The following is a 13,749-nucleotide window of genomic DNA, read 5'->3' as shown; positions in this document are numbered from 1 at the left end:
ATTTATTTTAATGCTTCTATTATTTTACTCATTTCCTTTTTTATGGTTTAAAACACTCTTTTTGTGTACTTTGTATTATTTTGCCCTGTTTTTTTATGTTGACTATAGTATTATTCACACCACTGTCTCAAAATACTTCAGAGTTTGAAATAACTCTGTCTTGTAATATGTATGCTATTAGATATGTTATTTGAAATACACAACTTTTAAAATTTTAGCAGACATATTAGATATAACCCTGCCTTCCGCCCGATTGTAGCTGAGATAGGCTCCAGCGCCCCCCCGCGACCCCAAAGGGAATAAGCGGTAGAAAATGGATGGATGGATGGATGGATATTAGATATATTTGCACAAAGTATCGGTATAGGATTGGTATCACCAACACCAGCCTGAATTTTGCTCGGTATCTGATCGGAAAGAAAATCAGTGGTATCACACATCACTAGTTTTTATAGCGCAAAACGAGCAGTGCGGAAGACATCTTGTGAAATGGTTACGTTGGGAAAGGAAAACTGTACTTTTTTTGCAAAAAACTATGTAAGACAAGAAGACATGTTTTTCCCCTTTATGTGTCTTCTAAATATAGTAGTACCTCAATTTAAGAGCTTAATTGGTTCTGTGAAGGTGCTTCTAATCCAACAGGCACAAGACATCAATACAATGATGATTATACATACATGTCCCTTAAAACTGACTTTGAAACAGCGTTGCAAAATAATTGTATTTGTAAATTGATTTCTACCATTGGAGGCACGTTGTTGGTTGGTTACAGGCTGACATTAAATCAACGTAATCAAAAAGCATGTTGTTCCCACGTTGTATTTGTTTTGTAGAATATTGGTTTGGAAATGACCAAAACAAATTGCCCCTTAACATATCTGTTTATATCTATTTATCTGTTTATATATGGGCTACAGTGGTACTCAATTGTAATACACTTTTCCACCACTTGTGGCAGTAATGACAACATCAAACAAACAGAAGAAGTCTGGGAACAGAAGAAGTCTGGAGCTAAAGTTATAGAGAAGTTTCTTAAGCGCAAAAATTATGACTCACGTTGTGAAGCTGTTTCGTAAACATTATCAATGTATTTTTTATTTTAGCACGACATACTTTTATGTATATGTCCCTTCTTATGCAGTATATTTAGTTATTATTTATTTTTCTGATCATCCTGACCTAAGCCTAAGGTCTACGTGTTAAATTAATAATACAATTTGTGATTAACACATGGTTTCATATCATTTGACAAGGATGTAAACTGTGTGTAGGTTAGATTTAATTATTGAATATGATTAAAATTAAGAGTGAGATTACTAATTCAGTGCTAATATTTGAGTGGGCCCCGGCCGCACCCCTCTGTAGTGTAAAAGTTGGGCCCTGAGGTCAAAAAGGTTAAGAACCCTTGCAATAAGTTAAGGTAACTGAAGTAGAGCTATTCGTTATAAAAAAAATGTTTTAAAAGTGGACCGATCGATACAAATATTGACAATAATTATATCAAGTATAGTATTAGTATTTGGTTAACACTACAGTAATTAGATCAATATTTTTTGTTATCACAAAATATTTTGTCATTTTTGTTAATGTTTACAAACTCAATAAATATTTCTCTGGACACGAGAGCATTTTATAGTATATATTATATTATATATTATATTATATAGGGTACCTGTTATGCAAAACCAACCTTTTTTACATTTTGGTACCTGTTTTGTATATTTGGGATCTGCATAGGTCCCGAAAACCATGGAGGCATTGCAGAGACAATTATAAAACTATTTTGCCTTCCTTCATACTTCCTCCAAATGAGCCATTTGGAATCTGACCAATTTGTGTCGTTTTTCCCAAGAGGATATTTCAATATATCATAGAAGTTTACCCGAAGAGCTTTGCGCCAGTCTGCCATTGTAGTCCGATGCTGTAGTCAATAAGCCCCTTCTTTTTCGCTATCCTCTTGTTGTGGGGCGGACTGGCTCGTACATGCACATGCATCCTCCACTCTTGTCATTTCTTGTTCAAAGTAGCATATAATTCTAACTTACATCTGTCAGTAGACTCGCTATGAAAGCGCTAAAAATACAGCATGGCTGACAGGGAGAAGACGCTGCCGAAGTGGAAGCACGTAAATAAGACCTGAAGAAACGGTCTGAAAGTGGTTTGAAATCGGTCTGTTAAACATAATCTATGCAAACGTTTGACCATTACATGTTATGTACACCACAAGAAGTGTTTTAAATGTATACAAAACATATAACCCTTCTAAACCTTCACATGGATAACTAGAGGGTGCTAACTTTCCAAAAAATGTTATAGAGATGTGATGTTTGCGAACGAGCCGAGTCTTTTGAACGGCTCTTGCAAGTGAACGAAGAAAAATCCTCGGGCCGTTTTTTCTTTTTCCAAAAATACAAATTGCTGCTTTCATATGTGTGCCACCTGACTGGACTAGAGTCACATCGGCTGCAAAAGCCACAGATTGAGTGAGAGTCAAAGGAAACGTAGCAACATTAGAATGCACTTTTCATTGGTGATGTGCGATACCACTGATTTTCTTTCCGATCCGGTATAAAGTGAAATATCAGGCTTGTATCGGCGATACTGATCCAATACCGATACTTTGTGCAAAAACACCTATAGTGTCTAGTACAATTAAAAAAAGTTGTGTACAATCCTTTCGTTGTCTCAAAACTCGACAGTGCGTCTTATAACCCGGTGCGCCTAATATACGGAATAATTTTGGTTGTGCTTACCGACCTCGGAGCTATTTTATTTGGTACATGGTGAAATGATAAATGTGACCAGTAGATGGCACTCACACATAAGAGATATATGTAGACTGCAATATGATGGCAGTTACACATAAGAGATATGTGTAGACTGCAATATGACTGAAGTAAACAACACCAACCTTTTATATGTTCCATTGAAAATGTAGAACATTACACACGGCGCTCAAATATAAATCAAAATGTTTTAGTACGACTTTGGTAAGCTATGAAGCTGCACCGCTTGACGGATTGTACTGTGCTTCAATATACGAGTATTATTATTGTGTGTGTATAAGGTAAGACATATTATCTGAAGTTTTGTTTCGCTATATTATGCAAAAGCAACTTTTCTTACCTTCTGGTACATGCTGATCTGTATTTGGGATCTGCATAAGTCCTGAAAATGCGCGCGCGTTCGCCTTTGTAGTCCGTGTTGACACCGTAGTCGATAAGCTTCTTCTTTTTCTCTATCTTCTTGTTATGGGACATTTATCCTCCGCTGTTGCTATTTCTAACTTTAGTTATTAGAGAGATCCGGTCGGACGGTTTTTCAAGGGACACATTTCCGGCGTTGTTGTTGCACTCGTGAGCCACAGACAAGGAGATGCTGCTCCATTATTGATTTAAGTAAAGTCTGAATGTCATGAAAACAGTTCTCTCCATCTTTTGACACTTCTTCCACTCCCGTCCTTGCACGCTACACCACTACAACAAAGATGACGGGGAGAAGACGCTGTCGAAGGTGAGCCAGGTAAATAAGATCACCCACAAAACAGCGCATCCTGAAGCGACTGTCAGAAAGTGGCTTGAAGATGATCTGTAAAACATAATCTATGTAACATTTTGACCAAAGATTCACCATTACATGTTATGTAGACCACAAGGAAGTGTTTTCAATTTCGAAAAAAAATAAATATAATATGACCCCTTTAATGCGCCTTATATTCCGATGCGCCTTTTGTTTGAAAGTAGACCTGACTAGACTTGCTCATAATTCGGTGCGCCCTATGGTCCGGTAATCATGTTAAGTTAAAGTTAAAGTACCAATGATCGTCACACACACACTGGGTGTTATGAAATTTGTCCTCTGCATTTGACCCATCCCCTTGTTCACCCCCTGGGAGGTGAGGGGAGCAGTGAGCAGCAGTGGCAGACACACCCAGGAATCATTTTTGGTGATTTAACCCTCAATTCCAACCCTTGATGCTAAGTGCCAAGCAGGGAGGTAATGGGTCGCATTTTTTTTTATAGTCTTTGGTATGACTCAGCCGGGGTTTGAACTCACAACCTACCGATCTCAGGGCGGACGCTCTAACCACAAGGCCACTAAATAGGCTTCAAATGATTTCAAATAATGGGCGAAAAAATGATGGCGTTATTCTGCACTGAATGCATTATCTTATTTAAATTCAACTCTGTATGTGCTGTCTCCAAATAGCCTACAATAAAAGGATACATGCACTTTCTGATTTATAATACTGAGTGACTCATTTTAATTGCCATTCATTTTCCTAAAGAAAAAAAATGGACATACTGAATGACTGAGGACAGCACAGTGTGCTGCTGCAATCCCGCATTCTAGGCAGAAGAAAAAGTAGTTACCACACATTGCGTTTTATTTAAACAAGATCTCAATGATTGAGTTACTTTACACTGTGTTACTGGTAATGATATATTATCTCAAATAACTAAATAATCAAAAGTATCGATATTTTGGTTTGAGAATCGATATTAGAACATAAAAATTTGGTATCGGCGGTATCGATTTTTAAGTATCAATCCGCACATCACTACATATCATTGTTTTGTTATGAATTTGTTTTGTAGCTTAATTTAGATGTACACACACCAGGTAGGGTATTACAATTTTAATACAATACCAAAATTCAGGAAGTTACAAATAACCATACCAGGAAGTTACACATAGACAAAACTAACTCATACTGCGCAATGAAATCTGCCAACCATACTTACACAATGTGTGCCTCTGTCACCATCTTGAGAACATATTTACAATTAATCATCAGTGAGAAAATACATTACAATTTTGCATAAAATGTTCATCAATTTATACAACATTTGAACAAGTACAATTCTTTACATACAATCCACACTTTGACTATAAAGCAGCAGAGTCCTAAGTGTGTCAATTTTTTTTTTTTTTTTTTATTGGCCCTCGACATATTCTGAAAATGAAATATATTTGTAAGGCATATTGTTACGGTACAGCGGGAGAAGGAGACGGCACGGAGACAGTGACGTTGTTAGCGTGCAGCGTGTTTATTAAAATAAACAGATGTACATGAAATGTGTAATTAATCCCAAAGCATATGGTGTGCTACTATGTGTAGTGACTAACTGAGTATTACCGAGAGTTTTTGAAGGTGCGTGTTGAGTGAGAGGCGGAAGTCCATGGAGGGCAAATGAAGGCTCGGAAGTCCAGAGACAGGCGGAAGGTCAAGGGCAGGAGCGAGGCGTCGTGGTCAGAGGGCAGGCGTGAGGTCGAGATCCAAAGAGACAGCAGAGAGTCCAGAGGGGATCCAGTAAGACGAGACACACATCTCGACAACGGGGAAGGAAGACAAGTAGTTGGATGACGACACGACACAGGACACAACCGGTCGGGGGACCGGTACTGGTCCGTGATGCATTTGCACAGAAACATTAAAAAAATTAGGAACAACCACAATTTCTCCAACTTAACTTTTGCTTGTTCCACTAGTCACACCAAAAAGCCTGTCCATAGATATATTCTAAAACTACTGATAGCCAACATGTTGAAAGAGACATATTGGATCAAAAATACAAAAAACAAATCTGTCTGGAGCCGCACAAAGTTAAAAGCCTTATGTAAGTCTTATAATGAAGGCAACACATTAAGTAAGTGTCTCAGAAGGTGAGATAACTCCTGGAAATTACTGGCTTAAAACTGCCGAAGGTATAGATGTGTGTGTCCAAGTTAAAGGAAAGGACAAGCTGTCATCTTCTAATGGATTTATTACAATCTTTGCAAGCTGGGTAACGTTTGCTGTGGTCTGGAACAACATGGTAATGTTTGCTGTGGTCTGGAACAACATGGTAACGTTTGCTGTGGTCTGGAACAACATGACACACAATCAGAAATGCAGCCAATATTACATACAGATAATGTGTCTTGAGAAATGCAAATATAAAATGAAATACACAGAGGACATAAGTAAAGGAAATTAAATGAGCTCATATATACCCACAAACAAGGCATAATGATGCATTATGTACACACAGCTAGCCGAAATAGCATGTTAGCATGGATTATTAACACTCCACGCAAGTCAATACCATCAACAAAGCTCACCTTTGTGCATTCACGCACAGCATAAAAAGTTTGGTGGACAAAATGAGACAAAGAAGGAGTGGCATAAAACACGTCTTTCTGTGGCAGCGTAAACCAACTACGGTGAGTTCAAGGACCGCCAAAATTAGTAGGACAAAATGGCGCTGGCCAAATACTGTCATCAGTGAAGCATAAACACAAACATATTAAACAGTGGGCTTTATAACAATTAGGAAGGTTTGTGTTATGTTTGTCCTCTTACAAGAAACAATATTAAAACAACAAATGTATTTTTCCCCCATCTTTTTTCATTTTTGAAAAAGCTCCAGGGAGCCAATAGGGCGGTGCTAAAGAGCCGCATGCGACTCGAAAGCCGCGGGTTGCTGAGCCCCACTCTAGTGAGTAATGTTTCCTGATCGATGTAACACACACACGCACACAATGATTGTTTTATTTCAACACCAAAATTATAAACGTTCAACAGTCGGTCGGCAGTGAGCTACCTTACAGCACACAGCAGAGAGTGACTACTCCATTGAAGTTGCAGTCAAATTTTATCGAGTTCCGTTGGCAGAATTGGTTGCCATTTTGCCACACACACTTATGAAAGCATTGAACCTTCATGCACCTGCGCCGACTCAGGGACACATGAATTATACTGACTAATACATACACAACCTTGGTAAGTATTGATACTTTATAATAGCTTTTTACTGACTGAAAAACACATTTGGCTCACTTATTCTGTATTGCTGTTCATTTTCTATAGGGGTTGTCACACATTTGTTCATCATCAAAACTTTTTTTGTCATTCCTGTATTTAATTGCAGCCTAAGGCGTTGGCTGAAATGTGTATCCATCTCATTTTATAACTCGCTGTAACAACAAGGTAATAAACTACCATAAATACTCTGATGCATCTCAATGTTATTTTAATGGAAAAAAAACTTTTTTAAGACAAAATGGCAGAACTAAATTTGAATGTTTAATTGCATCGGCAAATTGCCAAATATACAACGTAATGCCCCTGAACACAAAATGAGCAAGAAGCATTAACAGGAAACATATTTAAAACTGCCCACTGAGTATGTGATGTGTATGAATTACAGTAGAGTTGTAAAATGTAATGCATTAAGTCAGTAATTTTCAACCACTGTGCCATGGCCCACTAGTGTGCCGTGAGATATTGTCTGGTGTACCGTGGGAAATTATGCAACTTCACCTAATTGGTCCAAAAAATGTTTTTTGCAAATCAATAATCATAATAATGTGCCGTTGTCTAGTGCCTGTGTTGTGTAGAGCTTGGCAGGGTATTATTGTAATACTCCATATCAGTAGGTGGCAGCAGGTAGTTCATTGCTTTGTAGAAGTCGTAACGCGTCGAGGATGGTTTGTCATGATCCCGATATGCAGAGCACAGCGGGAGACAGGGTGCAGGTAAAAAGGTATGTAACGCTTAAACCAAAAATTAACAAAAGGCAAGTCCTGCTAGGAAAAGGCACTGAAGCATAGGGATGGCTATGTAAAACAAAAGTAAAACTGAACTGGCTACAAAGTCAACAAAAACAGAATGCTGGACGACAGCAAAAACTTACAGCGTGTGGAGCAAAGACGGCGTCCACAAAGCACATTCCATACATGACATGACAATCAACAATGTGCCGACAAAGAAGGATAGCGTACGCACAACTTAAATAGTCCTGATTGCGAAAACAAAGCAGGTGCGGGCAATAGCACTCTAAGGAAGGCGTGAAGCTGCTACCGGATAACACCAACAAAACAGGAAGAGTCACCAAAATAACAGCGCAAGACAGGAACTAAAGCACTACACACAAGAAAAAACAACAAACTCAAAATAAGGCACGACAACCTGGTGGAGTTTTATTTTTTAACCTTTTCTGCCGGTGGTGTGTCTCCGTATTTTTTTAATGAAAAAAACGTGCCTTGGCTCAAAAACGGTTGAAAAACACTGTAGAATAACAATTTGCAAATGCGTTTGTCAATCTGCATGTGTAATCTGTGTAACTCATGTAACGATTGTGTGACTGTGTCCAACACAGATACACTGATTTTTTTTTTTTTTTTACACTGACAAATCGCAACACAGACACACAAACTGCAGCATGGACACAAATATTGTTTTTACACAATACACTCATACTTATCTAAACACAGACACAGTTTAGATTACGGACACGCGGATCTGATTAAACACACCAAAGATATATAGTTGTTTTTTTTTACACACACAAGTCTAAACGCAGACACAAACTACAACTTGGATGCACATATTGTTTTTACACACACACAAATATAAACGCACACATACAAATCGAAACACATATTGTTTTTATACAAACACAGACTGTCCAGAGCGTGGAGGCAGCTTTGGCGACGTGACCCAAACATGTAGCAGACGGCAGGCAAATTGAGAGTAAAAAGAATGTTATTTAATATAAACAGAAAACTCACAAAAAGAGCGGAGAAAAGAACAAAAGAAGGCGGGTTCAGCTAAAAAGGGCACAAGACACGGAAATTATTTTGGAAAACAAACAATCAAAACATCAGGCATTAAGCATAGCAATGATCCGACGCGACTGAAATAGGAGACTGATTGGCAATCAGTTATAGGTGTGTCCTGGTTGCTGATCAATGCCAGGTTTGGGAGCCAGTACACAACGGGCAAACAGGGGAAGTGAAACTACAAAATAAGAGTACTGGACAGGAACGTTAACACTGCATAAACAGGAAAAAACAACAAGCCCAAAACAGTCACAAGGGTGTGACTCAGTCAAATCGAAACCCAGACACACAAATTAGAATACTGTCATGCGGATCTGATTGCACACACAAAGATTGAGATATGCATTTAATACCCAATTTCACTTGCAATAGAACACATTTCTACATCAAAGTGCAATGTGTTTGCAATATTCTTTCATGATAAAGTTTACGGCATTTAAAATGCAATGCTGGAAAACAAATAGCCACTCTGCGGCCAGCTCTAGTTGACTAGCTGGCACATTTCACTCCTGTCACTGAAAACACAGTTAAAGAGATCATCCACAACCTGAGTCCATCAACGTGCTGCCTTGATGAGTTACTCACTAAATTCTTAAGTCTGTGCTGCGCAGTTTGTTACCGCAATTTGCTCATCTAGTTAACATTTCATTTGTGACTGGAACATTTCCAAAGGCCTTAAAAACTGCTTTCATTAAGCCCCTCTTAAAGAAACGTAGTCTTGATACCACAGTACTGAACAACTATCTGCCAATATCAAACCTGCCATTTTTGGGCAAAGTCTTAGAAAAAGTTGTGAACCAACAGCTTAGTGACTTTCTCCTGTATAACAATGTGTTTGATACTTTCCAAACAGGCTTTAGGCCTCACCACAGTACTAAAACCACTCTGATCAAGGTGATAAATAATATGTGCCTGGACACAGACGCAGGGAAAGTCTCAGTTTTGGTTCTGCTGGACCTAAGCGCTCTCTTTGACACAGTTGACCGTACTCTTATTACAGAGGTTAGAAAACTGGTTCAAATCCTATCTCGATCACAGGACATACTTTGTTGACATTGGTTACTGTGTGTCTGACCAAATGGTTGTGACCATGTGGGGTTGTTCAGGGCTCGATTTTGTGACCAATATTGTTCAACTTGTACATGCTGTCACTAGGCCAGCTAATACGCAGCTTCAGTGTGTCCTACCTCAACTATGCAGATGACACTCAAATCTATGTGTCACTGACAGCAGGTGAACGTCGCCCTGTTGATTCACTTTGTCACTGCATCGAACAGATGAAAAACAATTTTCTTCAGTTAACCTCAGACAAAACTGAATTAATTGTCTTTGGCCCACAGAAGCAAATTAAACTATTATTAGTCACCTTCAAACTCTCTCCCAGAAACCCAATAATAAGGTTACAAATCTAGGATTAATAATGGACTCTGAACTCAGACTTGAACTTTAACAGCCACATTAAGTCAATAACATCGGCAGCTTTTTTTTTTTTTACCACCTACAAACATTGCCAAAATCAGAGGAATAATGTCTAAATCTTAGAAAGACTTAGAAAGACTAATCCATGTCTTTGTCTCCAGCAGGTTAGATTACTGTAATGTCCTTCTCACTGGGATCTCTAAACGAGCTGTACAGCAGCTTCAGTACATCCAGAATACTGCTGCTCAAGTCCTCACTAGAACCAGGAAATACAACCACGTCAGTCCAGTACTTACATCACTGCACTGGCTTCCTGTTGACCAGTGAAAATACTTTAAAGGGGAACATTATCACCAGACTTATGTAAGCGTCAATATATACCTTGATGTTGCAGAAAAAAGACCATATATTTTTTTAACCGATTTCCGAACTCTAAATGGGTGAATTTTGGCGAATTAAACGCCTTTCTATTATTCACTCTCGGAGCGATGACGTCACAACGTGACGTCACATCGGGAAGCAATCCGCCATTGTCTCACTTTCGTCGGTGTGTTGTCGGAGGGTGTAACAACACGAACAGGGACGGATTCAAGTTGCACCAGTGGCCCAAAGATGCGAAAGTGGCAAGAAATTGGACGACATTTGTTCAAAATATGAGGGTGTGGGGAAAGCCGACGAAATGGTCAGTCGTTTGTTCCGCACACTTTACCGACGAAAGCTATGCTACGACAGAGATGGCAAGAATGTGTGGATATCCTGCGACACTCAAAGCAGATGCATTTCCAACGATAAAGTCAAAGAAATCTGCCGCCAGACCCCCATTGAATCTGCTGGAGTGTGTGAGCAATTCAGGGACAAAGGGCCTCGGTAGCACGGCAAGCAATGGCGGCAGTTTGTTCCCGCAGACGAGCGAGCTAAACCCCCTGGATGTCTTGGCTCACACCATCCCTTATGCCACCGAAGATGATCAAGAGAAGAATATCACCCTAACCCTAATACGGCGGCTAGCCGACACCACATGGGGAGCCACGACGAAGACACTGCACATGTGCATGTTGGCCCTGGTGTTCTCAGCCGCCGAGTACTGTGCCCCGGTTTGGTGCCGTAGCGCCCATGTAAAGAAGTTGGATGTCGCCCTAAACAGCGCCCTGCGGACCGTCTCCGGGTGCCTGCGAGGGACCCCAGCAAACCAACTGCCCATCCTCGCTGGCATCGCCCCGGCAAACATCAGACGAGAAGCAGCCACACTGGCTCTCTCCCGAAAGGCACAGACCAGCGAATCCCACCTCCTCCATAAGATCGTCACAGAAACACCTCGACGCGTGCGCCTAAAGTCAAGGCGCCCCTTTGCCATGCAAGCCCACGAGCTGCTCAGCACAACATCAGCTGATACTTCCAAAGCCACCTGGGTCAAGACGAGATGGAGAGAACAGTGGAAGTTAGCAGAACCATCTAGGCTGCACCACTAAATCAACGACCCCCACAGACGTCTCCGGCCAGGAACTGCCCCGTAATGCAGTGGACAACCCTCAACTGCTTGAGGACCGGCGTCAGACGCTACGGAGCAGCGATGAAGAGGTGGGGACTTGCGGAAGATGCTTCCTGCGAATGTGGGTACTGTCGGAGGCAGATATTTACATATATCCGAATTTAAGTGTTACTTCTTTTAATTCATAGTCATATTTGAAAACAGCTCGTGTTTTTCCATTTGTTCTCTTTCTGTTTGTCTGCAAGTAAACTGTGTGTTTAACCTTGAAGCTTTGGAATGTTAGAAAGAGCGATAATGGGCATTTGTTTTGGCTAGAGAGACATGACTGCCAGGGACTTAAGAGGGGAGAGGGTTTGGTCGGGGGTGGCAGACCATCTTAGCGGGGAGATTGAATGTTCTATGCTGGACTGGTCTCAATGTATATATGCAAAATTTTGCAAATATATTACAAAATACCTATTCTGTCTCTGGTGGTTTTTCTACTCAGCTTTAAGTGTCGTAAAGAGCTTGGGAGCGACTTGTGACTTGAATTCCCTGGGAGGAACAAACTGGTCCAAAACGCAACAGTACCCAGTCCAGACAGTAGAGCATATAGTAACGAGTTGCCCCAAACACCGGCCACCAAATGGCGAACAAGGTATGATTGACCTGGACGATGACACGTTGACCTGGCTCGCCTCAACAGAGCTGAAAATCTAGACACACGACAGAAGAAGAACACTTCCATGACCCTCCACCTCAGAGACGGCATGTCGACAAAGTACCCGAGGACCAATTTAATTTAAACACTATTTAATACAAGAAGAGAGCCCCCGTTTCGTATCCTCGCCAGTTTGCGGGTCCTTGCCTTGGGGGATGTTGAGGAACCCTGCATTAAAGATTTTTATTTTTTTTATCCAAGTCATGGGTTCACTTAAAAAGGAACCTTACTTTTTCATATTTCTATTGCCATTTTGCAAGACTTTTCTAGTACTGATAACAAAGTATGACGGGAGCTAAAGTGAGTTCTGCATGCGTGAGCACGAGAGCAAGCTACCTAGTTTGATCGCTGGGTGCAGTTTATAGGCACCTTTCATGCACAACTCTCCTATTTCAAAAGGAAATTATGGAGCGTTAAGAAATATCTCTCCTGCCAGCTCAGTTAATGTGGCTGTCTGCTGGGAGTTGCTGTCTGCATCACTGGAAAAATGGAACATGGCAATAGAACTGATAACGTGACACAATGACACTGAGCATCTGAGCTTTTGTTTGGACTGCTGGGAAATGCTTGGACTCAATCACAATTAATTAATATATATATTTTTTACTTTTTACATATCTTTTATTGTTTATACACATTTCCTTACAGTATTGTTTACAATGCTATCTGATTAAGACACAGTATTTACTGTAATGCTCAGTTTTGGTATTTGTTTTGTAACTTCGATTTGGGTACACCCCAATTTTTTGTACGATTTGGTTTTAAACAAAAAATGTCGGCAAACATTTTGGCTCGGTTATTGTAAAGCGAAACCTTGCATGTAACAAATTAGTCTGTTTGCCTGCGTATCATTCTGCAGAACGATGTATCCAACCAAAGAATCCCACACGTTACTAAGTATTTGTGCCCTTTTTTTGTGGTGTGGTTGCAAAATAGGCCAAAGAAAGTTGCGAGTTATAGCACTTTGCTAAACATCGGGGGAAACACTCTTGAATTCAATAAATAACTTTTAGTACAAACGTAGCATCTGCGTAGCTCTCTCCTCCCATTGTCCCATTGCCGTCTTCACCAACAAGAGTCTTCAATAAATCAGGTTTATGGCACAAATAATGAACATAATTATTTTAAATAATATTAAAATCACGATTGTTAATCAAGATTACTCATTACGCTAGGTAAAACACAGTGCCCTGAATGTGACGTCATCATGTAATTTGTCATGAAAAAGTCTAATAAAAAGGTCTGAATTAACATTATTCATATATTTTAAAGATAAATATTTGTTTTTGTTCCTAGTGTTAGTGTTAACTTTTTACAGTATGCATTTAGCTCTATTTATCCATTTTTATGTTGTTGTTTTTTTCCAAGGACATTAAAACATTTCCATATACAGTACAGGCCAAAATTTTAGACACACCTTCTCTTCAATGCTTTTTCTTTATTTTCATGACTATTTGCATTGTAGAAGGCATCAAAACTATGCCTTGTGGAGTCATGTACTTAACAAAAAAGGTGAAATAACTGAAAACATGCT

Source organism: Nerophis lumbriciformis, linkage group LG12, assembly GCF_033978685.3.
Source record: "Nerophis lumbriciformis linkage group LG12, RoL_Nlum_v2.1, whole genome shotgun sequence".
Classification (NCBI taxonomy): domain Eukaryota; kingdom Metazoa; phylum Chordata; class Actinopteri; order Syngnathiformes; family Syngnathidae; genus Nerophis; species Nerophis lumbriciformis.
The sequence above is the reverse complement of the archived record's forward strand: the minus strand, read 5'-3'. Positions refer to the sequence as shown.